The following is a 27,931-nucleotide window of genomic DNA, read 5'->3' on the forward strand; positions in this document are numbered from 1 at the left end:
GCGAGTGCTGGCTTCATAGCCTTCACTAACGCCCGCATCAGAGGACCAAACCAAGTCTGTCGCTCCACGGACACAGAGTCCGAAATCCCCGCTGGAGGGAAGGGGATCGGGCGATCCTTCGGAGTGAACACCACTGGACCAGCCTGAAAAGGAAAAGGGGAAGAAAGTCGCACTGACCTCTCTGAAGTGTCTTCCCTATCCTGCACAAGAGTCCTGCGCTTTGGTGGAGGCGATCCTGAGCGCGGACTGGCGACACGCGTTCCTGCTGCTGTCACAGGCTGCGAAATCCGGCACGAACGGTGGTCGTGCGTAGGCGAGCGGTCGCGCGGGTGCGCAGGCGAGTGGGCGCACAGGCGAACGAGCGAGTGGGCGAGCCAGTGAACGAACGCGTTGGTGCGCCGGCGAGGCAGCGTGTTGATGCGCGGGCGAGCAAGAACGCTCCGACGACCGCTGACGACGTTGTTCAGGAGACCTGTAGCGCGTGGGAGAGCGATTGCGAGCAGGCGATCGGTGGTGCGCTGGTGAACGCTGGCGCGTAGGCGAGCGATGGCGCGTTGGCGCATGGTGACGCGTTGGTGAGCGATAGCGCATAGATCGCGTAGGCGAACGACCGCGCGAGGGCGAGCTAACAGAAGGCGAGCCATGTCCTTCCAGATCTTCTGGGCGACGGCGCGTTGGAGAACACTTGCACGCAGCCAATAGGTCACGCGGGCGGTCTGGAGATCGCCGATGTTCAGGTGATCACTGACGCGCAGGAGAACGCTGACGAGCAGGCGAACGTTGAAGCGTCTGTGATCGCTGGCGAGCTGGTGATCGCTGGCGAGCTGGTGATCGCTGGCGAGCTGGTGATCGCTGGCGAGCTGGTGATCGCTGGCGAGCAAGAGGACGACGCGTGGAATCCTGTGAGGGAACAGTCGGCGCGGGGCGCAGAGGTGAACGTTCACGAACAGGCAAAGGAACAGAAGGCGCGTGGGCATACGTGCGTTTTGGAAACACGCGCTGGAGAACGCGAGCGATGTTGTGCAGGAACAAGCTGAGGATCGCGAGGGCGCTCAGGAGACTGATGGCGCGTGGGGCCCACAACAGGAACTGCAGGATATTTGGAGACCACAGGGGAGCGCTGGCGAGCAATGGGACGATGGTCCTCAGAAGAGCGCTGACGAACAGGAGAGCGCTGACGAGCAGGAGAGCGCCTGTGCGCTAACACTGCAGAAGGGCGAGCAGGGGAACGCTGGCGCGCTGGGCGCTCAACAGGAACAACAGGTTGAAGGATGTCCTCAGGAGAGCGCTGGCGAGAAGAGGGGCGATCATCAGGAGAGCGCTGGCGAACAGGAGATCGCTGACGAACAGGAGAGCGCTGACGAGCAGGAGAGCGCTGACGAGCAGGAGAGCGCCTGTGCGCTAACACTGCACGCGCAAGGGAAGAATCCCTTTGCCCCGAAGGGACCGTTGCCCGTCGGGTGACGAGGTCAGGCTGCTGAACATCTGCCCCAGAAGTTGAAGGTCTGGAAGGTGTAGGAGACCGATCCCCAGAGAGGTCTAAGGAAGCTGGAGCTGCAGGCTGTTTACGGCGAGGAGAGTCCCCTTCGGAGGAAGAAGGTGAAGATCCAAAAAAGCGCCTCTTAGCACCCTTTTAAGGAGACGGGAGGCCCTTGCGACGCAGCGGACGGTGAGCCTTACGGCGAAGGCGGCCACGAGGAAGATCGTCAGGACCATCAGTCCTCCGAAGGGGAGTCAGAAGAGCCCGCGGGACTCCCTTCCTCCTTCGAAGGATGTACGGAAGGGGGAGGAGAGCAGACAGCACCAACATCCACAACGGCACCTGCAGAGGATTGACCCGCCCCGTAGGGAGCCTCTGTCACCACGACGTCGACGATAGACAGAGGGTCTACCTCTGCTATCACCGGCGACTGCTTAACAGCGGCCCCTAACTGGACAAGGTCAATCAGGGCTACCCTGGAGGGCAGGCCCTTAAGCCCCAGGGAAGCCCAAATCTGAAAAAGATCATCGTTAGACAAAGATTCATCAACAATAACCTCCCCCGGAGGAGGAGGAGGAACCGCCCCGCTATGGGAGGTGACGCCCTCTCCCCCAATCCAAGGTCGGGAAACAGAACTAGGGCCTGCGCTCCCACTCGGCAGACTCTCCTTAGGAGCCGAACGAGGGGGAGCTTCGGAGGAGGTTTAGGCGGCGAAAGAAGAGTCCCAAGAACCTTCCTCCTTCAAGGCAACCCCGGAAGGAGAACGGTCTCTCTTGGACTTCTTCTTACGCCGGCGGCCAAACCTCTCCCACTGGGAGGCAGACCACTCCCTGCAATCACTACACGTATTCTCTTGATCACACCGTCGGCCTCGACACTGCGGGCAAAGGGTGTGAGGATCAGTGTCCACAGCTGACATAAAAGTACCACAAGGGCAATTCCAGGACACTTGCGCATAGCGAACAATAAAGGTGGTCAACTTCTAAACACACACACAAAAACTGAAAGAAAAAGCAGAAAAAGATTAAGGCTGTCAACGAGGACGATGGACAGACACGTCTGTTCATCGCCGGAGCCAAAAGTGAAGAGAAGCAAATCAACAGTGTGTGAGGGGGAGGGGTAGCAAGCTATCCCTTCCCCTACCCCCGCTAACTAGCGCGGGGGTAGTTAACCCTCGTTAAAAACTATTGGCTCATCATTTCAGCTACACCGAAAGGTAAACCCAATGTAAATAGCGTGGTTTATATTTCAGTTACGGAACAAACTAGATAGTTAACTGTGAAAATAAAATAATTAGTTAACATTTATTCCCCGGGAGAACTCAGAAGAGGAACCCCTGAGGCAAAAGAACATAAAAATTACGCACCAGGAATGCGCCCTCCTCCCCCACTGACACTCACGGGAAGGGGGGGAAGGCGGAGAACTGTAACAAAACAGAATTATAACAATTATAATTATGTAATTCATCTAAGAATGTTCACTAATAGTAAGAACGAATGAACCCGAAGGGAAGCGTTCTACACAGAAGCTGAAAAGTTAACAAATATAATTAGATTTGATTAAAAATAATTGAGACAAAATAAACGGAGTAGCAACTCAACCCGCAACAGGAAGGAAGCTACCGTAATAAAAGGGTGAACGACCTCAAGGAGAGAGAGAGAGACCGTAGTCAAACTAAACTCCCATGTTCCCTATGCTGATAGACCAAGTTCCCCGTAGGAAAGGAGGAACAGCGGAGAAACAGATTAATAAAGTCCAGCGATGACGATTCCCCACGGCGCCCGCCGAAGGGAGACCGAAGGACCAGGGAGAGATCGCGACCCATGAAATGTCACCGTGGGGGCCTGGGACCACACGGAGATGTTGTCATACAAATGAGTGGACTTACAACACACACACACACAGCACAAACACTGAAAAGGAAACTTACTGCATTCTATACTCAAATATATACATAAACATAAGAATGTTTACATATATATTAAGTATAAGAAAAGTAAGTAATTAAGTAAAGACAAAACATTAATGGCTGCCATGCGAGGACGGGACAGAGACGTCTGTTCATTGTCCGAGCCAAAAGTGAAGTGAAGCAGTTCACCGGTGTGTGAGGGGAGGAGGGGTAGCTAGCTACCACTCCCCTACCCCCTTGCTAACTAGCGCGGGGGTAATAAACCCTCGTTAAAATTCTAATGGCTCATCATTTCAGCTACGCCAAAAGTAAACCCCGTGTAAATAGCGTGGTTTGTATTTCGGTTACGGAACAAAGATGGATTAGTGACAAATCCTCCCCCGGGGGGAGAGGTGGAGCTGCCTCGCTAGGGGAGGCAACACCATCTCTCGAACCCCAAGTTTGGAAAACAGTACCACGGTCTACGCTACCACTCGACAGTCTCTCGAAAGAGACCGACTGAGTGGGAGCTTCGGAGGAGGTTTGAGCAATGGAAGAAGAGCCCTTGGGTTTTTCTCCTTTCAAAGAAACCTTCGAAGGAGAAGTATCCCGTTTGGACTTCTTCCGTCGCCGTGAAAACCTCTCCCACTGGGAGATAGACCACTCCCTGCACTCACTACACTTAATATCACTATAACACCGTTGACCTCTACAGGCAGGGCAAAGGGTGTGAGGGTCTGTCTCGATCGTCGACATGAACGTTCCACAGGGGAAGTCGGGTAATCCAGGGCAGGTGCGCATAATAGCAGAGGCCAACTTCACACACAAAACTGTCAAAAGAGAAAGCAAAAAAGGCATTAATGGCTGCCAATGAGAGGCGAGGATGACAGCGGACACGTCCGACTACCATCCGAGCCGAGAGCAAAGTGAGTTCAAGCACAGGTGTGTGTGAGGGGGGTGGTTAGCAAGCTACCCTCCCCTACCCCCCCCTAACTAGCGGTGTGGGTAGTAAACCCTCGTTAAATTTTAATGGCTTGTCATTTCAGCTACGCCAAAAGTAATATGACATTCGAAGATAATTTGTATTTTTCCTAACCATACAAACCTTAGCTATTTACAGAGGGTTTACCTTTTAGCGCAGCTGAAATGGCGAGCCATTAGAATTTAACGAGGGTGTATTACCCCCGCACTAGTTAGCGGGGGTGTAGGGGAGTGGTAGCTAGCTACCCCTCCCCCCCTCACACACAGATGAATGCTCACTTTCACTTAGAGGTAGGACTTGTCTTGGGGGACAGGGCTGGCGGGCAAATATGTGTAAATAGCTAAGGTTTGTATGGTTAGGAAAAATACAAATTATCTTCGAATTTGTCTTTTGTTCCGTAACCGAAATACAAACCACGCTATTTACAGAGGGTGACTTACCCCTTACGTAGGGTGGAAAGTCCCCAGCCATACTGGCTTTGGCTTTACCCGGGGACTCAGAATCCGAGTGAGTCGCACTCGAGAAAAGGAGTCCCTGCACCTCACAAGTTCCTTGCTCCGCAAGGAACCATGTGGCCTACATAAGCTTGTGTGTGAAGGAAGAAGTGTGACCCGTCCTAGGCAGTTGACCTGGAGTTCCAGAAGGAACTCTGGGTTAGGACGTTCCCAATACCACCTCGTCAGGGTATGGGGGACGCGACAGTATTGACTCAATACTCAGAACACAAGGAAGCATGGTTTACCTGCAGAGGTTCGAGGTCAGCTATGCAGAGACCAGGATGCTGCTTCCCCGTAGAGGGGATGATGAAGAAAGAAATAAGAGCCAGACATACTTCTTTCGGTCATGCAGACTAAAACCTGATAACAATGCCCTCAACCTTCTGCTACCTGTCCAAAAAGGAGCCTGAGGTTAGACCAGCTGTTGTGTAGCCACCACAGAGCGATAGAAAACGTATCGAGACTCCTGTGGGTCACGCCCTGCAGGAAGCGGGCTGCGAAGGTCATTAGACGCTTCCAGACTCCAGCTTGTAGCACCTGCGTCACAGAGTAGTATTACTCGAAGGCGAGGGACGTTGCGATGTATCCAACATCGTGCTGTAGGGCGACGTGACGGGGGAGGGTCTGGAGACAGGTCGAGATGAATGTCCTTGAGTCCGGGCTGAAGAGGTATACTGGTGACTCTCCCCCGTGTCCTCCTTGTGCTCCCAAATCGGCTGCAACTGAGGACAAACTGCAGCTGTTCCCAGCGCTAACCTCTCGATTCCTTTACTGGCAAGAAAGAGAAGGTCTTGGGACATCAGATACAGAATGGAGACTCGAAATCTTGAATGAATTGGACCGAAGGGCCGGGACCCCCAGATTCTGAGTCTAGCCAACAACTCAGGACCGAACCTGAATGTTGCCTTCCCCTCTTCCTTAGAAAGGGGGGAGTCGTAAGAGACCAAGAAGATTGCTTACACACTGGCCGTGGCCAGAGTGAGCAGGAGACCCAAGGCGGAATACAATCCGAGGCCTGTCGTAAAGGGTCTTGAGAAGATCTCTTAAAGGACTAAAAGTCTGAGCCATGCTCCAAGTTGGAGGTCTTCCTCCGACTAAGGCAGGGAATGATCGGAGCTTCGCATGAGCGAGGATAGATCCAGCGGGCAGGAAAAAGTTATTCCTTTAAGCCTGAAGGTCAGGGAAAGGCTGAGCGACAGGCTTCATTGCCGAGAGCGGAAAGGAGTTTCCTCCCGCCGAAAGGCAATAAGACCGTTATTGCTGGAGAAGAGGCCTCAAGGGAAGAGGTATATCTCCCATGGCACCAACCACCTTAGACTCTTCACTTTGCCTGGAAGACCCCTGTGGATGACTATCGCAGATGATGCGACCTCCGTACCGCGACTGTAGTGGGTTGTCTCTTCTTGAGGAGGAGGCGTAGTGTCTCCAGGCATGAAGCCGAAGCGACGCCCCGGTTCGGGAGAGATGTCGCAGTGTGGTTGCTTGAGTAGTCTGCGCCGTGGGAGAAGCTCTCCCGGGAGTTCCGTCAGGGGAAGCAGAGGGTCCAGAAACCGTTCTGCGCATAGTCCCAGTGGAGCTCTTCCATTGAAAGGTTGACAGACAACCTGGTCTTGTTGAGACCCACTGTCCACAGACAAAAAGGAGGGAAGACGCAGGCGTCGAAGTTGTCCCACCATCACCGGAATACATCTTGCCAGAGTCTCGGGGTCTGAGACTGGGGGGAAGAACAGCGGAAGCTTGAGGTTCCAAGCTGTCGCGATCAGGTCCCCCAGACCAGTACTTGCTGGTTACCCAAGGTCAAAGACCCCCAGGTACACTCTCTCTACGAGGCTCTGCTCGGATAGTCGGAGAGAACATTCCCCTGCCTGGAATGAGAGAGCCGATGGCGGTATTGAGAGAATCTCAATCATCCCGGTATCTCTACTGCAAGATGTGAAGGTGTGAAAATGCGTCCCCTGCTGGTTAGAATACGCCAGAATCATGAAGTCGACGCGCACGGGGCGACTCGGCAAGAGCTGTAGGATCTGTAGAGGGGCCAGACTAAGGCCCCTAAGCCTGCCTGAACGATGGAGAGGTATCCTTCAGGTCTTGACCATAGGCCTGGACCGGAACATGCCCCCCCCCCCCCTTTCCTTTGACGAGTCCGAGAACAGCATCAAGAATGTGGATAAAGGACGAGAATATCCACTACCATCAAGAGGCTCCATAGGTCAACACCCATTGCAGGTCTAATAGTTACGCTGGTCCCATAGGGGCCAGGAAGTCCGGTTAAACATTGCCTGAAGCCACCGGAACTTGGACCGCCCCACAAGGAACTTATCCTGAGGCGACCGTTAGGACTATAGACGGGTCAATGAGGAAAGAACTAGGAAACGTTCCAAGGTAGGGCTGAAAGCTCTGCTTGACTGAGAACAGGTACTGCGACTCTCCTCAGTCTTGCCACAGTCAACTGAAAGGAAGGCTCGGAGGATGTGGTAACAGAATCTGGCGTCCCCAGGTGGTCACCCATCCAAGTACCGACCAGAACCGACGTTGCTTAACCTTGCTGGACGGACGAGAAGTGGGGTTTCTAACGTGGTAAGGCCGTTAACTCAATATCATGGCCAGATACTCCAGATGTTGAGGCAGAGGAAGAGAAGGCTCCAAGCAAAATACCATGAGCCCATACTCATGGTAAGCATCCGGAAGCTTGTCCCGGCGCTGAAGAAGGTCGAACCCGAGCCTACCGGAGTTGACCAGCCCTCCAAACAGCAGAGGAGGCAGAAGCCTGCACCTGAGTGGCCAAGAGGAAGGCAGGGAGAGTTCTCTGGGGAAACAAACCTGCTATGCCACGGCGGGATAGCCACACTGCATCATAAGCAGGAATACTTGCAGTCTAGGCTGAATTCGACGAGCTCCCTGGAAGATGGATGGAATGGAAACTGAAAGTACCCGTCCTTCCGATCCAGGGTTTAAGGAGTCCTGTCGCCTCGTTACCAGTCTGATCGATTCTGCTGGTCTACGCTGGCCGAAGTTTGTTCGACAAACTTGATCAGGGCTGAGAGGTCGACTACGGACATCCCCTCTCAGATCCTTCCTTACAAGAAAGGATCGACTGAAGAGGCCGGGGGTGAAGCCGTCGATGATCCTAAGGAAGACCTTCGCCTAAGGTATGGATCATTCTGCCCAACCGGGCAACTCTTGCTGACGCTATGGCATAGAGGTTCAGAGACACTGAATTCGCTGACAGAGACGGCAGGCGCGATATCCTTGGCTGATCACAGAGATTGTGCGGGAATGGGCATCGGGAAGCTGTCATTCGGATGAGTAACCTTAAGCATCCTCCCAGCGAAAAACCTGCAATCCTAGAGTTCGTGAACTCTGCCGCTCCTTTCAGGACTATGCACCCCCGGGGGAGCCTCCCGTGCCATCTGTTCCTGACAGGATGAAACTGCAATTGGACACCTTGTCCCAGTTGTCGTAGCCGATAACTTAGGCCGACGTGGTTGAAAGAAAAGGGCGCTGGAGCCCTGCAGAGTCTGGAAGAAAGCGCCTTGGAGGAGTGAAAACGGAAGTCGATTTCCTCCGCACAGCCGCTGTCTAAGTCTCTGTCCTTGGGCACAAACAAACTCTTCTCAAGGATGGAAGGGTGTCTGAGGTCGTCGACCTCCACAGATGAGACACCCGAAGGAAGCCCTCAGTCAGCGCGTCCAGATGGTACAACATCGAGCTTGTCCGCAAGTTAGATACTTAACGACGAAAGGCCAAGGTGCCTGAGCTCGAGAGGAGGAAAGTACCCATGATCTTCCTGTAGCTTCCTTGAACCCAACCTCAGGCCGTAACCGAGGAGGGAAAGGACCTGGTAAGCTCCCAGAGGAAGGGGTAAGCAATCACCCCTTGTCCGATGGAGAAATCTCGAACGGAAAGCCCCCCCGCCAAAAATCCTTCCAGGGAATGACGGAGAAGGGCTAACCCAGGTTCAGGAAAGAGGAGTGTTGCTCAGATCTCCCTGAAGTTTCTCCTATTCTTGCAAGTGCCATGCTCTGCGTTTACGGGGTGAGGCCGTGTTCTGGAAATACGCTCCAGAAGAACTCGCCAGGCTGGCCATGCTGCGAAAATCCCATTGGGAATCGTGGTCGCAATCGCCCTGGAGCTCGCGCGACGGTAATTCAAAGATTTGCGCGTGGGCGAACGTGGAAGCGCCCATGCGCGGTAACGCAGGAACGCAAACGAAGGTGAGCGAAGGAGCGCAGAAGGAGGGCGAGCGTGGTAGGAAGGGCGAGAGCTGGTGGTCGGCGAGCGATAACCCATAGACGAGCAATGGATACTGCAAGAAATAAGCCGACGTTTGTGCGAAGAAACACTGTAGGTTCGAGCGACGGAACACCGTCGGTTCGCGCGACGGAACACCGTCCGTCCGCGCGATGGAAAACCGTTGGTTCGCGCGCGGGCGAACATTGAAGAGCATGGCCGCGGACGCGCGTGAGCGTAGACGTGCAGGCACGTGGGCGTGTGGGCGCGCAGGCGAATGATCGCGCGGGCGCACAGGCGAGCGGTCGCGCGGGCGAGCGGTCGCGCGGGCGAGCGGTCGCGCGGGCGAGCGGTCGCGCGGGCGCGCAGGCGAGCGGTCGCGCGGGCGCGCAGGCGAGCGGTCGCGAGGGTGGGCAGGTGAATGAGCGCGAGTCCGAGGCGGCGAACGCAAGCGTTAGCGCGATGGCGAGGAAACGCGCTGCCGCGTGGGCGAGGAAGACCGCTGGCGATATGGATCAACAGGCGATCGGTGGTGAGCTGGTGAGCGCTAACGCGCAGGTTGGCGATGGCGCGTTGTGGCATGCCGACGCGATGGCGAGCAGCATGCGCCGGGGAGCGATCGTGCGATGGCGAGCAGCATGCGCCGGTGAGCGATCGTGCGATGGCGAGCAGCATGCGAAGGTGAGCGATCGCGAGGAGCATGCGCAGGTGGGCGATCGCGCGATGGTGATCAGCATGCGCAGGGTCGCGCGATGGTGATCAGCATGCCAGGGTCGCGCGATGGCGATCAGCATGCACAGGTGGGCGGTCGCGCGATGGCGAGCAGCATCCGCAGGTGGGCGATCGCGCGATGGCGAGCAGCATCCGCAGTTGAGGGTCGCGCGATGGCGAGCAGCATCCGCAGGTAGGCGATCGCGCGATGGTGATCAGCATGCGCAGGGTCGCGCGATGGTGATCAGCATGCGCAGGGTCACGCGATGGCGATCAGCATGCGCAGGTGGGCGGTCGCGCGATGGCGATCAGCATCCGCAGGTGTGCGGTCGCGCGATGGCGATCAGCATCTTCAGGTGGGCGGTCGCGCGATGGCGAGCAGCATCCGCAGGTGGGCGGTCGCGCGATGGCGAGCAGCATCCGCAGTTGAGGGTCGCGCGATGGCGAGCAGCATCCGCAGGTAGGCGATCGCGCGATGGTGAGCAGCATGCGCAGGTGAGCTAGTAGCTGGCGAACCATGTTCCTTCAGAAGTGTTGGAGAACGTTGGCGTGCCGGCTGTAACACACGCGGGCGATCCAGAGATCGGCGAGAGACAGGTGATCGCTGGCGAGCTAATGATCGCTGACGAGCAGAAGGCAACGCGTGGAAGCCTGCGCATAGAAGAAGAGTCCTTGACCCCGACCTGAACCGAAGTTCTAGATCGCGAGGGCGAACGTGGGCGCACAGGGCGCGTAACAGGAACCAACAGGAACAGCAGGGATGATCATCATGAGAGCGCTGACGAACAGGAGAGCGCTGATGAGCAGGAGAGCGCCTGTGCGCTAACACTGAGCAGGAGCAGGAGAGAACACAGCAGAAGGGCGCGCAGGGGAACCCTGACACACAAGGGAAGAACCCCCGTGGGAGGCAACCCTTTGCCCCGAAGGGATCGTTGTCCGCCGGGAGACTGATGTCCGTCGGAAGACCGTTGTCTGTCGGGAAGACCGTTGTCCGTCGGGAAGACCGTTGCCCGTCGGAAGACGAGATCAGACTGCTGTCCATCTGCACCAAGGCGGAAGATCAAGAAAAAGGAGTTGTAGGCTGCAAACGGAGATTCAAAAAGGCGCCTCTAGCACCCTTATAGTGAGATGAGAGGCCCTTACGACGAGGCGGACGGTGGGCCTTACGGCGAGGGAGGCCAACAGCAACAGCAAAAGAAGAATCCTCTGAAGAGGAGTCTCTATGAGTGTACTCTCTCGCGAACGAAAGAGAAACACTTCGTAGAAGTGACTGGTCAGCCAGTGACCTAAAAGGAGCAATCCTCCGAAGAGGAGCTCCTGCAGTTGCCCAGCCCCTTGAGCGAAACTGCAGACCAAGAGCATAGTCGCACGAAAAAAAGGCAAGAGAAGAACCCCCCAAAAGGGGAAAAACTCAAGCCTGGACAGGAAAAACTTCCCTCGGAAGGAAAGTTACCCGCCCAAGGAGGCAAGCCTCCTGAGAGTTCTAAAATGAACTGGAGAGCTGTCCGTCGTCACGGGAGAACTTCCAGTAGAAGGAGACACGCCCCTGACGAAAATACAAGGGGGGAGGCAGCAACAGCCGAATCCCCAGGCCTCAACAAGACAGCTCACACCGTTGCCATATTACAGAAACGAACTAGATCGGTAACTGTAAAAAAAAATAAAACAAAAATCATTAGTACACATTCATTCCCCTGGGAAGGCTCTGAAGAGGAATCCCGAGGGAAAGGAAACAAGAATTACACAACAGGCACGTGCCCTCACAACCACTTACACTCACGGAAGGAGAGCTGTAACCAAAACAGAATTATAACGATTATAATTATGAAACTATGTAATTATGTAATTTAAAAATGAATGAACACTAAAGAAAGAACGAAAACACCTGAAAGGAATCGTTCTACAAGCTGAAAAAAAAAAAAAAAACTACAATTAGATTCATAAACTAATTGAGACAAACGTACGGCGTAGCAACCCACCCACACGGAAAGGAAGCTACAAGGGCGTAGTAACACGTAGTAAAAGGGTGAACGACCTCAAGAGAGAGAGAGAGAGAGAGAGAGAGAGAGAGAGAGAAAGACCGAAGTCAAACTCGATCGCCACCCATAAAATTACGCCATGGCGGCCTAACTGCCGAGGACACCACGTACATATCGTACACTACACACACAAATCTGAAAAGAAAACTTACTGATTTCTATACTCAAATATATATACAAACATGAAAATGATATTTTGATTATAAAATAAATTTTTGAATATACTTACCCGGTGAATATATAATAGCTGACGTCTCGGACGGCTCGACAGAAACACAAAAACTCGCGAGCGATCGCCATGAAGGTTGCGGGTGTGCCCACCAGCGCCAACTATCGGCCAGATACCGCATATACATGTAAACAGCCTCAGTTCTTCTCATTCCGCTGGGTCTCTATCGGGGAGGAAGGGAGGGCCTATAATTTATATATTCACCGGGTAAGTATATTCAAAAATTTATTTCATAATCAAAATATCATTTTTAAATATTAAACTTAGCCGGTGAATATATAATAGCTGATTCACACCCATGGTGGTGGGTAGAGACCAGTATTAATACAATACTGTATAGGCATATATGCTTAGAGTTTTTGACAGTTATATCATAACAAAACCCAAATAAATATAGGTACCTGGTAAGGAAGCTGACTCTGACGATTACTCTGCCTTGTTAGTCCGCTTTCCTCACAAAGCCCAGCCATCCTCTCAGGATGCTGAAAGACTCCCAGGAGCTGAAGTATCCAGGGCGACAACCCATACAACAGGACCTCATCAAAACCCTTAATCTGGGCGCTCTCAAGAAATGACATTTGACCACCCGCCAAATCAAACAGGATGCGAAAGGCTTCTTAGCCTTCCGTACAACCCAAAACAAGATTAAAAACATTTCAAGAGAAAGATTAAAAGGATATTGGAATTAAGGGAATGTAGTGGTAGAACCCTCACCCACTACTGCACTCGCTGCAACGAATGGACCCAGTGTGTAGCAGTCCTCATAAAGAGTCTGGACATCTTTTAAGTAAAATGAAGCGAATACTGACTTGCTTCTCCAAAAGGTCGCGTCCATAATACTTCGCAGAGATCTGTTTTGCTTAAAGGCCACGGAAGTTGCTATAGCTCTTACTTCGTGCGTCTTAACCATCAAGCAACGGTCTTTTTCACTCAAGTGAGAATGAGCCTCTCGGATTAAAAATCTAATAAAATACGACAAAGCATTTTTAGACATAGGCAATGATGGCTTCTTAACTGAGCACCACAAGGCCTCAGATCCACCTCGTAAGGATTTGGTACGACCTAAATAAAACTTAAGAGCTCTAACTGGACACAGTACTCTTTCAAGCTCGTTGCCTACGATCTCTGATAAGCAAGGTATATCAAATGACTTAGGCCAAGGACGAGAAGGCAGTTCATTTTTGGCCAAGAAACCAAGCTGAAGTGAACATGTGGCTTTATCTGTGGAAAAGCCGATGTTCCTACTGAAGGCATGGATCTCACTGACCCTTTTAGCCGAAGCCAAGCACACTAAGAAAAGCGTCTTGAGGGTGAGATCCTTCAGGGAGGCTGAATGTAATGGCTCACACGTGTCGGACATTAGGAACCTTAGGACCACGTCTAAGTTCCATCCAGGAGTTGCCATATGACGCTCCTTAGAGGTCTCGAAAGACTTAAGGAGATATGATATTTTGATTATAAAATAAATTTTTGAATATACTTACCCGGTGAATATATAATAGCTGACGTCTCCGACGGCTCGACAGAATTCAAAAACTCGCGAGCGATCGCCATGAAGGTAGCGGGTGTGCCAACCAGCGCCGACTATCGGCCAGATACCGCATATACATGTAAACAGCTCCAGTTCTTCTCATCCCGCTGGGTCTCTATCGGGGAGGAAGGGGGGGCCTTTAATTTATATATTCACCGGGTAAGTATATTCAAAAATTTATTTTATAATCAAAATATCATTTTTAAATATTAAACTTAGCCGGTGAATATATAATAGCTGATTCACACCCATGGTGGTGGGTAGAGACCAGTATTAATACAGTTTACGGCGTATATGCTTAGAGTTTTTGACAGTTATATCATAACAAAACCCAAATAAATATAGGTACCTGGTAAGGAAGCTGACTCTAACGATTACTCTGCCTTGTTAGTCCGCTTTCCTCACGAAGCCCAGCCATCCTCTTAGGATGCTGAAAGACTCCCAGGAGCTAAAGTATCCAGGGCGACAACCCATACAACAGGACCTCATCAAAACCCTTAATCTGGGCGCTCTCAGGAAATGACATTTGACCACCCGCCAAATCAAAAAGGATGCGAAACGCTTCTTAGCCTTCCGTACAACCCAATTAAAAAACATTTCAAGAGAAGATTAAAAGGATATTGGAATTAAGGGAATGTAGTGGTAGAACCCTTACCCACTACTGCACTCACTGCAACGAATGGACCCAGTGTGTAGCAGTCCTCATAAAGAGTCTGGACATCTTTTAAGTAAAATGACGCGAATACCGACTTGCTTCTCCAAACGGTCGCGTCCATAATACTTTGCAGAGATCTGTTTTGCTTAAAGGCCACGGAAGTTGCTATAGCTCTTACTTCGTGCGTCTTAACCTTAAGCAAGCAACGATCTTTTTCACTCAAGTGAGAATGAGCCTCTCGGATTAAAAATCTAATAAAATATGACAAAGCATTCTTTGACATAGGCAATGAAGGCTTCTTAACTGAGCACCACAAGGCCTCAGATCCACCTCGTAAGGATTTAGTCCGAGCTAAATAAAACTTCAGAGCTCTAACTGGACACAGCACTCTTTCAAGCTCGTTGCCTACGATCTCTGACAGGCAAGGTATATCAAATGACTTAGGCCAAGGACGAGAAGGCAGTTCATTTTTGGCCAAGAAAACCAAGCTGAAGTGAACATGTGGCTTTATCTGTAGAAAAGCCGATGTTCCTACTGAAGGCATGGATCTCACTGACCCTTTTAGCCGAAGCCAAGCACACTAAGAAAAGCGTCTTGAGGGTGAGATCCTTCAGGGAGGCTGAATGTAATGGCTCAAACCTGTCCGACATTAGGAACCTTAGGACCACGTCTAAGTTCCATCCAGGAGTTGCCATACGACGCTCCTTAGAGGTCTCGAAGGACTTAAGGAGATCTTGGAGATCTTTATTATTGGACAGATCTAAGCCTCTATGTCTGAACACAGACGCCAACATGCTCCTGTAGCCCTTAATAGTGGGCGCTGAGAGGGAGCGAACATTTCTCAGATGTAGGAGAAAGTCTGTAATTTGGGCTACAGAGGTACTGGAAGAGGAAATGGATGATGACTTGCACCAGTCTCTAAAGACTTCCCACTTCGACTGATAGACCTTGATGGTAGATGCTCTCCTAGCTCTCGCAATCGCTCTGGCTGTCTCCTTCGAAAATCCTCGAGCTCTTGAGAGTCTTTCGATAGTCTGAAGGCAGTCAGACGACGCGCGGGGAGGCTTTGATGAAGACTCCTTACGTGGGGCTGCCGTAAGAGATCCATCCTTAAAGGTAGACTCCTTGGAACGTCTACCAGCCATTGAAGTACCTCTGTGAACCACTCTCTCGCGGGCCAGAGTGGAGCAACCAATGTCAACCTGGTCCCTTCGTGAGAGGTGAACTTCTGCAGCACCTTGTCTAGGATCTTGAAAGGTGGAAAGGCATAAACGTCCAGGTGAGACCAGTCCAGCAGGAAAGCGTCTATGTGGGCTGCCTCTGGATCTGGAACTGGAAAGCAGTAAGTCGAGAGCCTCTTTGTCAGAGAGAGTCGCAAAAAGATCTATGGTGGGTTGACCCCATGTCATCCATAGCTTCTCGCACACAGTCTTATGCAACGTCCACTCCATGGAGATGACTTGACCTCTTCTGCTGAGGCCGTCCGCCAAGACATTCATTTCTGCACAAATCTCGCCAAAGGAGAGATGTTACTGCCTTAAATGGAGTTCCTTCTGATCCGTGGATCAAAGACCCGAGCCTTCCAGACTGTCCAGTGGAGCTCCCTAACCCAAATCCGCTGCATCTGAAAACAACACATGGTTTGGGTTCTTGATCGCAAGAGAAAGACCTTCTCGAAGTCTGATGTTGCTGTCCCACCAAGTCAGACATGTCTAGACTGAGTTGGAGATTGGGAAAGAGATACTCACTAAGCCCTTCTCCTTGTTCCAATGTTTTAGGTGAAATCGGAAAGGGCATAGGTTGAGTCTCCCCAGAGAGATAAACTACTCCAGCGATGAAAGAGTTCCCACGAGGCTAGTTCAAACTCTTACAGAGCAACTGTTTTTTCTCTTGCAAGTGAAGGACTTTTAACAGAGCTTGTTCCATTCTTGCGGGAGACGAAAAGGGCCGAAAAATCAGACACTGTATCTCCATTCCCAAAACAAGAATAGTCTGGGATGGGGTACTGTAAGTTACGACTTCTCTACGTTCACTATGAGACCTAGCTCCTTGGTTAGGTCTAATGTCCATTAGAGGCTCTCCAGACAGCGATATAATGACGACGCCCTGATTAACCAGTCGTCAAAATAAAGGGAGGCTCTGAATCCTCAAAAAATGTAGAAAGCTTGCTACATTTTGCAAGGGCCTTGTAAAAACAAGAGGAGCAGGAATGAGGTCGGAGTACAGTGCTCGACAGTGGTACATTACTTTCCCGTCCACAAACCTCAGATGTAGTTGAAAGTTTGGATGAATCGGGATGAGGAAGTATGCATCCTGAAGGTCGAGAGAGACCATCCAGTCGCCTTCCCTTAATGCTGTCAAGACAGCTTGGTAGTCTTCATCGTGAAGTTTGTCTTGACAATAAACACATTGAGCGCACTTACATCTTAAGTACTCCTGCAGTGAACGTGGCTGCCAGATCATTGGAGCCATCCCTGATAGTCTTGCTCCTGCAGAGAACGTGGCTGTCAGATCATTGGAGCCATCCCTGATAGCCTTGTTCATGCATGACATAATTGTACAGCAAAACTTCAAACGCTCGAAAAACTCCTAACAGGAGATGGTCTAGCTCTGAAGCCGACCATAAAATCTTGGAGCGTCTCATGGCCAGGCGCCGGGGAGAGTCTATGAGGCTTGAGAAGTCTCTCTGGGCAGAGGCAGGAACTCCCAAGCCGAGAACTTCTCCCGTGTCATACCAGACGCTCGCTCTATAAGCCAGTTTAAAAGGAGGGAAAGCAAAGGCTGTCTCCCCCAAACTCCTCCTGGTGATCAACCAGTCGCCTAGCAAACGTAAAGCTCTCTTAGAAGAGCGAGAGAGCACTAGCTTAGAAAACAACGGCTTCGAAGTAGCTAGGCCTAGTGTAAACTCTGACGTTTAGGCGAACGAGGAGCAGCAGTTACAAAATGGTCCGGACAAAGATCCTTAAAAATCAGCATGATTTATTTAAAGTCCATAGAGGGCTGAGCAGCTTTAGGCTCCTCTCCGTCTGACAAAGTCCCCAAGGGAATATCAGTAGGAGGGGGATCAGCAACTTCCTCATCTGAAGGAACCTCGTCCGACAATTGCCGAGTCTCAAGCAAGGGAGAGACCTGCCGTGGTAGCAATGCTTGACAAGCAGAGTCCACACGCAAAGGAGCATCAGTAGCAGTCAAGGAAGCGACGTCATGTAACTGCTTAAAGGACTGACCAGCAATAACAACAGGTGCGAGAGGACGCTCAACGTCGTCGAGACTGCCTTGACTGCCTAGATTGAGCAGTTAAAACAACTCTTGACTGCGGTGCTTGACGTTCAACATCAAAACAAGGCAACTGAGCTGGTTGGCGAACGTCCTGAACGTCAACACGAGACTGCGGCAGCGGCTGAACGTCAACACGAGGCTGCGGCAGCGGCTGAAAGTCAACACGGGACTGCAGCGAGTGAGGATCCAAGTCACGTGACTGACGTGACAAACTACCGACATCACGTTTCATAACGTCAAAAGGACGATTAAATGCTCATTTGGGTGGCTGACGGCCAGAGTCTCGTTTAGTGTAACGGCGACTCGAAAACGAAGGTTCATCGTGAACCTGCTCAACGTCATACTTCTCCATAAGGGAGGCAAGCTTAGTCTGCATGTCCTGCAGGACAACCCATTTAGGATCAACGGGAGTCGGAACGGGCCGAGACGACGGTAACGTCTGTGTTGGCAAAACATTGCCTTTACCGCGACCCTCGGACCCCGTGTTACGCTTGCGTTTAATAGGCGAACCGTCTTCCGACGACTGCAAAGGGTCAGAGCTGTCCCCATGGCTACAGCCAGGACGCTGGACCTGTCCTGAAGGGACTGACTTCCGCTTTAAGGGTCTAGAAACTTTGCTCCAAGGTTTCTTTTGCGAGAACCCTTCGGATGACGAGGAGAAAAACAGCCTCGCTCGTCTTATGGTAGGGGCGATCTTGCGAGACACACCCGATACCATAGAGGGAACGTTTGTTCGTTGGTTAAAGCCTCTCGTCCCCATAAGTCCTACGACATTACTTCTCCCTGGTAGCATGGGAGCCTGAAAGAGGTCTCGGACTAGGTGAACGACAAGCACGAACAGACGAACCCTTGGTCGCAACACTAAAAAACCCTTTGCGCAATCATCACTTTATCACTACGATTTTCTGTTTTTGCACTTACTTCACTGATATCGTATTTTTCAATAATTTCACATTAGGCATGAATAAAACTGATTTCTACCTGAAGCACGCAATTCTCCCTTACATCAAAAGGTTATAATTGCGAAATGAGTCGTATAAAGTAAGCACATTAGTACAAGCAAAAATCAGTAAACATATATATCGAATAAAACGGAAATATATAAAGTTAAAAAGGATCAGTGACTGGGGAGGAGACTAAACACTAGTTCATTAAAGACTACGTTTTCAATCTCTCACCGTACAGTGCCTTGGGACGAGAATAAAAACTAAAAACGTTTTATCCTTTCTACCCGTACAGAGACTTGGGACGAGAGTAAAAAACTGAATCGAGAACAACGTTACTCGCTTGGGACGAGAATAAAGATCGGAACGTTCTCTCTTCCTCTCTCTCTCTCTCTCTCTCTTGATTTCACACAGAAGAGAAATGCCCACTCACCCTTCGTCAATAAACAGGTTATTTGACCAAAGGAAAAAACTGAAAGGACTAAGAAATTGAAAATTAACAAGTTCCTTTAAATTAGTATTTAAAACACTTCAGTTTGAAAGAAGAATGAACAAAACGTCAAAATCGATTTACTCTTTCTGCAAAGTGAAACCGTGATTCTCACTTTCTCTATCGTAACGATAGAGCGCAAACTGCGTAGCATAAATAAACCAAACGTTAGTTCATCTTTGAAACAGCACGAAGACTATTCAAAGAAAATCTTTCATAAAATATCTACTAAAAAATATTCATTTCATAACTCTTACAGAGCAAATGATTTAAACTTAACGAAAATAAAAGTTGAATGGACTCAACGTTGTTTAACTTCGGTTTCCAAGTTAGGACCGCCTACTCTCGGACTAGGGGAGGAATAGGTAGGGCCGCATATAAACAAAACATAAAATTTATCTTGATGTTTAGTATAAATGGAAAGCTAATCGAAGAGGCCTAATAAAGGCGGGTGAGATATAAAATATATAGAGGAAAATCTATAATTAACAACAACAATTTATAACGTGATAAGATAATTGCTAAAAGCCTAAAACACACTCCCGTACACTAAAGGAAGGGTCGGCCATCTTTACTCTATGGAAAAAACCAGAGATAAAAGCAAGGGCAAAACACTTTTACTCTCCTTTCAAAAGCATTTCTTTTGAGGATAGTATTGAATAATCCAACACGGCGAAAGCAATAAAACCAAAACCAAGTACTTCACCAATTCGGTAGAAAACTCGAGGTCATAATAGCGAGTGAAATCGACTTGTCGATGAAACCGACAGAGAAGAACTGGAGCTGTTTACATGTATATGCGGTATCTGGCCGATAGTCGGCGCTGGTGGGCACACCCGCTACTTTCATGGCGATCGCTCGCAAGTTTTTGAATTCTGTCGAGCCGTCGGAGACGTCAGCTATTATATATTCACCGGCTAAGTTTAATATTTAAAACTTGGAGATCTTTATTATTGGAAAGATCTAAGCCTCTATGTCTGAATACAGACGCCAACATGCTCCTGTAGCCCTTAATAGTGGGCGCTGAGAGGGAGCAAACATTTCTCAGATGTAGGAGAAAGTCTGTAATTTGGGCTACAGAGGTACTGGAAGAGGAAATGGATGATGACTTGCACCAGTCTCTAAAGACTTCCCACTTCGACTGGTATACTTTGATGGTAGAAGCTCTCCTAGCTCTCGCAATCGCTCTGGCTGCCTCCTTCGAAAAGCCTCGAGCTCTTGAGAGTCTTTCGATAGTCTGAAGGCAGTCAGACGAAGCGCGGGGAGGCTTTGATGAAGATCCCTTACGTGGGGCTGCCGTAAGAGATCCATCCTTAGAGGAAGACTCCTTGGAACGTCTACCAGCCATTGAAGTACCTCTGTGAACCACTCTCTCGCGGGCCAGAGGGGAGCAACCAACGTCAACCTTGTCCCTTCGTGAGAGGCGAACTTCTGCAGTACCTTGTTGACGATCTTGAACGGTGGGAATGCGTACGCGTCCAGGTGAGACCAGTCCAGGAGAAACGCATCTATGTGGGTCGCCTCTGGATCTGGGACTGGCGAGCAATAGGTCGGGAGCCTTTTGGTCAACGAGGTGGCAAAGAGGTCTATGGAGGGTTGACCCCAAGTCACCCAAAGACTCTTGCACACGTCCTTGTGGAGGGTCCATTCCGTGGGGATCACCTGACCTCTCCGACTGAGACAGTCTGCCAAGACGTTCAAGTCCCCCTGGATGAATCTTGTCAACAGGGAGATGCCTCAATTTTTTGACCAGATGAGGAGGTCCCTTGCGATGACGAACAGTGTGTGGGAGTGAGTGCCTCCTTGCTTGGAGATGTACGCCAATGCTGTGGTGTTGTCTGAATTGACCTCTACCACTTTGTTTCAAAGAATGCTCTCGAAACTCATCAAGGCCAAGTGAACCACTAACAGCTCCTTGCCGTTGATGTGCATGCTCTTCTGATCCGACGTCCAAAGACCCGAACATTCCCGACCGTCCAGAGTCGCTCCCCAACCCAAATTCGACGCGTCTGAGAACAACACGTGGTTTGGGTTCTTGACTGCCAGGGACAGACCCTCTCTCAGACTTATGTTGCTGTCCCACCAGTTCAGGCATGCTTTTACTGGCTCGGAGACCGGGATTGACACAGCTTCTAAAGTCTTGCTCTTGTTCCAGTGTGAGTCTAGATGGAACTGGAGAGGGTGAAGGTGGAGTCTCCCTAGCGAGACAAACTGCTCCAGGGATGACAGAGTCCCTACGAAGCTCATCCAACCTCTTACTGAACAACGGTCTTTTTTCAGCATGAGTCGGACTTTGAGCAGGGCTTGCTCTAATCGGGTGGCAGACGGAAAAGCCCGAAAAACTAGACTGCGAATCTCCATCCCCAAATAGAGAATCGTCTGGGATGGAATCAGTTGAGACTTTTCTAAGTTTACCAACAGTCCCAACTCCTTTGCCAGACCCAACGTCCAGTGAAGGTCCTGCAGACAGCGATGACGGGACGATGCTCTGAGAAGCCAGTCGTCCAAGTACAGGGAGGCTCGAATTCCCGATAAATGAAGGAATTTTGCCACATTCCTCATGAGCCTCGTAAACACGAGAGGAGCAGGGCTGAGGCCGAAGCACAGTGCTCGAAACTGGTACACCACATTCCTGTAAACAAACCTCAGATACGGTTGAGAATCTGGGTGAATAGGAATGTGGAAGTACGCATCCTGCAGGTCGAGAGAGACCATCCAGTCTCCCTCTCTGACCGCTGCTAGGACGGACTTCGTGGTCTCCATCGTAAATTTTGTTTTTGTAACAAAAACGTTGAGCGCACTGACGTCCAGCACTGGCCTCCAACCTCCCGTATGCTTTGGGACTAGGAAGAGACGGTTGTAAAATCCCGGTGATTGAAGGTCCGAGACTTTCACCACCGCTCCCTTCTCTAGCAACAGAGACACCTGCTGATGTAGAGCTTGTCTCCTTGACTCCTCTCGATACCTGGGAGAGAGGTCTAGAGGAACTGTTACTAGAGGAGGTCTGCGTACAAAAGGTATTTTGTACCCCTCCTTGAGCAACAACACAGACTCTTGGTCTGCACCCCTCTTCTCCCAGGCCTGCCAGTTGTTGTTCAGTCTGGCCCCTACCGCTGTCTGAGGACGTGGGCAGTCAGACTCTGCCACGGGAGGACTTGGATCCTCTCCTCTTGCCTCTCTTTCCGTCGGCACGAGTGCCTCCCCTGCTGGGGGCTCTACCACGAAAAGGCGGGATAAACCTAGACGCAGGAGTATCGATTCTGGGCCTCACAACAAAAGATGAAGAAGGAGCTACCTTGCGAGCAGAAGTATCCATCAGGTCATGTGTATCCTTCTGTACAAGCGAAGCAGCAATGTCCTTGATCAGCTGTTGAGGAAACAAGGCAGCCGATAAGGGGGAAAAGAGAAGCTCCGATCTTTGACAGGGAGTAACTCCTGCTGAAAGGAAAGAGCAAAGGGTTTCCCTCTTCTTCAGGACTCCAGACGTAAAGGTGGCGGCGAGCTCATTGGAGCCATCGCGGATGGCTTTGTCCATACAAGACATAATAAGCACGGAAACATCCTGGTCGGCAGACGAGATCTTCCTGCTTAATGCTCCTAGAGACCAATCTAAAAAGTTAAAAACTTCGAAGGCCCTGTAAACGCCTTTAAGGAGATGGTCAAGGTCCGAGGAGGACCAACAAATTTTAGAGCGTCTCATGGCCAGGCGACGGGGAGAGTCTACGAGGCTTGAGAAGTCACCATGGGCAGAGGCAGGGACTCCCAAGCCGAGAACTTCTCCCGTGTCATACCAGACGCTCGCTCTAGAAGCTAGTTTAAAAGGAGGGAAGGCAAAGGCCGTCTTCCCCAAACTCCTCCTGGTAACCAACCAGTCGCCTAGTAGACGTAAAGCCCTCTTAGAAGAGCGAGAGAGCACTAGCTTAGTAAAAGAAGGCTTGGCAGCAGCTAAGCCTAGCGCAAACTCTGACGGAGGCGAACGAGGAGCAGCAGTAACAAAATGGTCTAGGAAAAGATCCTTAAAAATCATCATGATTTTCTTAAAATCCATAGAAGGTTGCGCAGCCTTAGGCTCTTCAACGTCTGACAAAACATCCAAAGGATTATCAGTAGATGGAGGATCAGCAACATCCTCATCTGAAGGAACCTCGTCCGACAATTGATGAGTCTCAAGCAAGGGAGAGACCTGCCGCGGTGGCAATGCTTGACAAGCAAAGTCCACACGCAAAGGAGCCTCAGTAGCAGTCAAGGAAGCTACGTCATGTAACTGCTGAAAGGACTGACCAGCAACAACAACAGGAGCGGGAGGACGCTCGACGTCAAGTCGAGACTGCCTTGACTGCCTAGATTGAGCAGTTAAAACAACCCTTGACTGCGGTGCTTGACGCTCAACGTCAAAACAAGGCAACTGAGCTGGTTGGCGAACGTCCTGAACGTCAACACGAGCTTGCGGCAGCGGCTGAACGTCAACACGAGACTGCGGCAGCGGCTGAAAGTCAACACGGGACTGCATCGAGTGAGGCTCCAAGTCACGTGACTGACGTGACAAACTACCGACATCACGTTTCGTAACGTCAACAGGACGAGTAAAGGCTCGTTTGGGCGGCTGATGGCCAGGATCTCGATCAGCGTAACGGCGAGGATCATCGTGAACCTGCTCAACGGTATACTCCTCCATAAGGGAGGCAAGCTTATTCTGCATATCCTGCAGGACAACCCATTTAGGATCAAAGGGAGTCGGTACGGGCCGAGACGATGGTAATGTCTGTGACGGCAAAACATTGCCTTTACTGAGACTCTCGGAGCCCGTGTTACGCTTTCGTTTAAGCGGCGAGCAGTCTTCCGATGACTGCACAGGGTCAGAACTGTCCCAATGGCTACAGCCAGGACGCTGGACCTGTCCTGAAGGGACTGACTTCCGCTTTAAGGGTCTAGAAACTTTGCTCCAAGGTTTCTTTCGCGAAAAGCCTTCGGATGACGAGGAGAAAACAGCCTCGCTCGTCTTATGGTAGGGGCGGTCTTGACGAGACACGCCCGATACCATAGAGGGAACGTCTGTTCGTTGGTTAAAGCCTCTCGTCCCCATAAGTCCTACGACATTACTTGTCACTGGAACATGGGAGCCTGAAAGAGGTCTCGGACTAGGAGAACGACAAGCACGAACAGACGAACCCTCGGTCGCAACACTAAAAACACTTTGCGCACTAATCACTTTATCCCCACGATTTTCTAATGTGGCACTCTGACACTTTAACACATTCACATCTGCCATGAGTTGATTACGGTCCGATGCTAAAGACTCAACTCTCTCGCCCAAAGCTTGAATGGCAAGCAACATATCCCGCATGGATGGTTCATGAGTGCTAGTAGAGGGTTCAGGAACAACTACTACAGGGGAAGGATTAGGTTCAGGGGCATGGGAGGAGGAAAAATCCAACGACCTAGAGGAGCTTCTCCTCACCCTATCTCTCTCAAGCTTACGAGAATATTTATCAAACTCTAGCCAGTCGAATTCCGAAAGTACCACGCACTCATCACACCGATCTCCTAATTGGCAGGTTTTACCCCGGCAATTAGAACACACGGTATGTGGGTCGAGAGAGGCCTTGGGAAGACGTTTGTTACAATCCCTAGCATTACATTTACGAAATTTAGGTCCAGGGATAGGAGAAGGGTCAGCCATTTTGAAAAGTCAAAGAAAATCCAAAAACAATCCAAAGTCATCAACAATAAACGCTATCCAAAAAAGGGTTCAAGAGTTTTAATTGAAGAGAAAAACACCTGTCACTGCGAAAGCTCAAAACCAAAAAGAAGTACTTCACCAAGAATGACGAAAACTCCAGGTCAACAGCGAGTAACGGAATCAACTTGTCGACAAGACCGACAGAGAAGAACTGAGGCTGTTTACATGTATATGCGGTATCTGGCCGATAGTTGGCGCTGGTGGGCACACCCGCAACCTTCATGGCGATCGCTCGCGAGTTTTTGTGTTTCTGTCGAGCCGTCCAAGACGTCAGCTATTATATATTCACAGGCTAAGTTTAATATTTAAAAACATGTTTACATATATATTGAGTAAAAGAAAAGTAAGCGATTAAGTAAAGACAAAACAAACAATGGCTGCCAAGAGAGGACCAAGACAGAGACGTCTGTCACAGTCCGAGCCAAAAGTGAAAGTGAGCATTCATCTGTGTGTGAGGGGGGGGAGGGGTAGCTAGCTACCACTCCCCTACCCCCCCCGCTAACTAGCGCGGGGGTAATACACCCTCGTTAAATTCTAATGGCTCGCCATTTCAGCTGCGCTAAAAGGTAAACCCTCTGTAAATAGCGTGGTTTGTATTTCGGTTACGGAACAAACCCCTATTAAATAGCGTGGTTTGTATTCCAGTTACGGAACAAATAATGACTTGTTCAAATTAGGTGTCACTTAACTCACGTATGTACTGCGAACGATAACATTAGCAACGTTACCAATGGTAGACAACGTTACGGTTATACACAGCGTTACCAACGTTACGGTGGAATTACTAACGTTAGCAATGATACGGTATTATTAACGTGTGTATTTTGAAGAATTTTTCCATATACCCTTTACACAATATATAAAAAAGTACAAAAAGGGTACAGAACCTATCAAACCCACCTAACCTAACCTAGAAGTTCTCAGGTCACAAACCCAATACAATGCCCTTTGTTATATCACTTCACTCCCGTTACGGTAACGTTAGTACTGTTACGATAACATTATATATAATGGTTCTTGTTTCGCCATTAGCTCGCTTCGCTCGCATGAAAATAAAACATCAAGCTCGTATGTACTGGCAAGCGGTAATGTTGAGCTGTGCACCCTAACGTATAATGGTTCTTGTTCCTCACTTACGATCACAGGAAAATAAAACATCACCCTCGTATGCATTGGCAATTGGTAATGCTGAGCTTCGCACTCTAACAAAATATAATAAAACTTACACATTAAAGTTAAAGAAATTGATGACTTACTTTTATGACCGTGACGTCGTAACTTAGGGGTCACGGGGGTGTTGTGACTGAGTCTGTGGTGTCTTAAGTGTTTTACCTTAGATTAGTACTGCACTTGGAACACTGTAAAAGTTGGCATATTACATTACATGATTTAAGAAAATTATCAACATTGGAATACACCAAAATAGTTTCAAATATGGATTACTGAAGCCGTTACAATTTTCTAATACTTAGATCGTAAAATACGCAAAAGACGACACTTGAACTAACAAAGACCTGACTTGGGCAAAGGTTTCCATGGAAAAGGGCTTGTTGGAAGGTGGGGTTAGGGAAATATTAACACCCCCTGTGCAAACTTTACATACGTATGGGTTCGTGATTGGTTAACGGAAAAGCAATGGAGTCTAGAGAGTAAACATGAATACAGTAAACAGAATGGGAAACTTGTCCAGAACAAGCATTTATGTGAAATCTGGGAGTGACAAGGTAATAACAAAATGTATAAAAGTAATATATGAAGATAAAATGGAATGTATGATAAATAATATTTGATGGGTATATAAAATGAGGTGATTTTATAAGGTATCGGATAATAAAACGAGTAATGCTGGGGTCAAACGTAATATGTATACGAGGGTATTACATAACTAATCAAGTAATAGACTTGAACGGAGCTGGTAGAGAGACGAATACTTACATTTCACGATTAGAGAAGAAGAAATCCTATTGGTGGAGGAAAAGTCTCTGAGCAGGGAGACGGGTTTTTGCGCAGAAAGTCGAAACCTGCTATGTACAAATGTATGTACAAGAGCGTCTACAACGGGCAAATAGAATGAGAAAAATTAAATGAAAAACACTGCTAAAGTTAGTATGATACGTTAATATTTGATCTACATTACACGTTGGCAGCACTGGTTACTGTATTTTTTCATGAGACATAGTCTTTGCAAAGGCACCTCCAAAGTTTATCCAGCTATACTGTTTTGTATTTTCCTCCGTTTATTATACATTCAAGAAGGTAATGTATAGAGAAGAAAAGGTTTGTTTTACGATTATATATCGTTTCCCCAGTATGTTTTTCCCACCCAAAACCATGAGTTCCCACTGGGGTCGCCCATTATCGTAGGTTATAGATATATTTCTGAAACTATTTATTTGCGACGGGAACAAGTGTCATTTTCGAAGAGCGTAATTTTTTCTATAAGAAACAGTACTGTAGTTCTTTTTCCTAGGTTACATTGCCCTTTAATACACTACAATAATACCATAAATCCTATCCTAACTTGTTAAATGGACACAATAATTCATTGTGGCTGTTCCTGATTTGTAGTACCTAACCAAATCCCAGTTATCTTATGGGGGCGAAAGTTTAGGTCAATTCTTAATCAATGCGTGAGGAACTGGCCGCTGATATGCAAAGGCCCCTTAAGTTGTATATACAGTAAACACTGCTGGGTATACTTAAGAATAAATGGGTATCCTATATAAGCATTAGTAACAATTACGTACATAGATTCATGGACATGCTGCTTAGCCATACGACTAATCAACGCCATTTTTTACAATTGAAAACGCTAGTCTAACACCATTTACACATTAAATTACCTGAATAATACTGAAAATAGTGTTGTATATAATCCAATTGAACGTTTAAATCACTGGTTATTTACACTTTCTGTGTTTCAAGCAAAGCTGTCTGTCGTCAAGTAAACATAAGCAGTCAGGTCAGATGATTGGTTGACGTCTTATCTCTGTAACAGCTCCTCTGAGTCTTCTTGAGTTTTACCATCTATCTACATCACTCCGTTTCTTCATTGATTTCTTACTATTTCACTACATCCTTTTTGTAATAACAGTAATTCATATATGCTACTTCTCCCTTCTATGCATTTTTCACATTATTCAAACAATAAAGTTTTTTATATATATTTAGGGTTAAAAGTGTGTGTGGTCCTCAATTGTATCCCCATCAAGGAGTGTAATTCGCAAGTGTCAAAA

General features: G+C 49.2%; 1 protein-coding gene across 3 annotated transcripts in view; it reads right to left on the reverse strand.

The window, feature by feature from the left end:
• The window catches only part of LOC137628815 (zinc finger protein OZF-like), a 254,538-nt gene extending 226,857 nt beyond the window's left edge, over window positions 1-27,681 (reverse strand). The window contains exons 1-2 of one of the 3 annotated variants that reach the window (XM_068360055.1): window positions 27,539-27,663; window positions 25,952-26,053 (exon numbers count right to left, since the gene is read on the reverse strand). The gene's annotated coding sequence lies outside the window, so the exon portion shown is untranslated. Of the gene's footprint in view, window positions 1-25,951; window positions 26,054-27,538 lie in introns of all 3 variants that reach the window. The other 2 variants (XM_068360054.1, XM_068360056.1) reach the window with 2 other exon arrangements.
• Between the last annotated feature and the right edge of the window lie 250 nt (window positions 27,682-27,931).

This window comes from Palaemon carinicauda, chromosome 36, assembly GCF_036898095.1.
Source record: "Palaemon carinicauda isolate YSFRI2023 chromosome 36, ASM3689809v2, whole genome shotgun sequence".
In the NCBI taxonomy this organism is placed as follows: domain Eukaryota; kingdom Metazoa; phylum Arthropoda; class Malacostraca; order Decapoda; family Palaemonidae; genus Palaemon; species Palaemon carinicauda.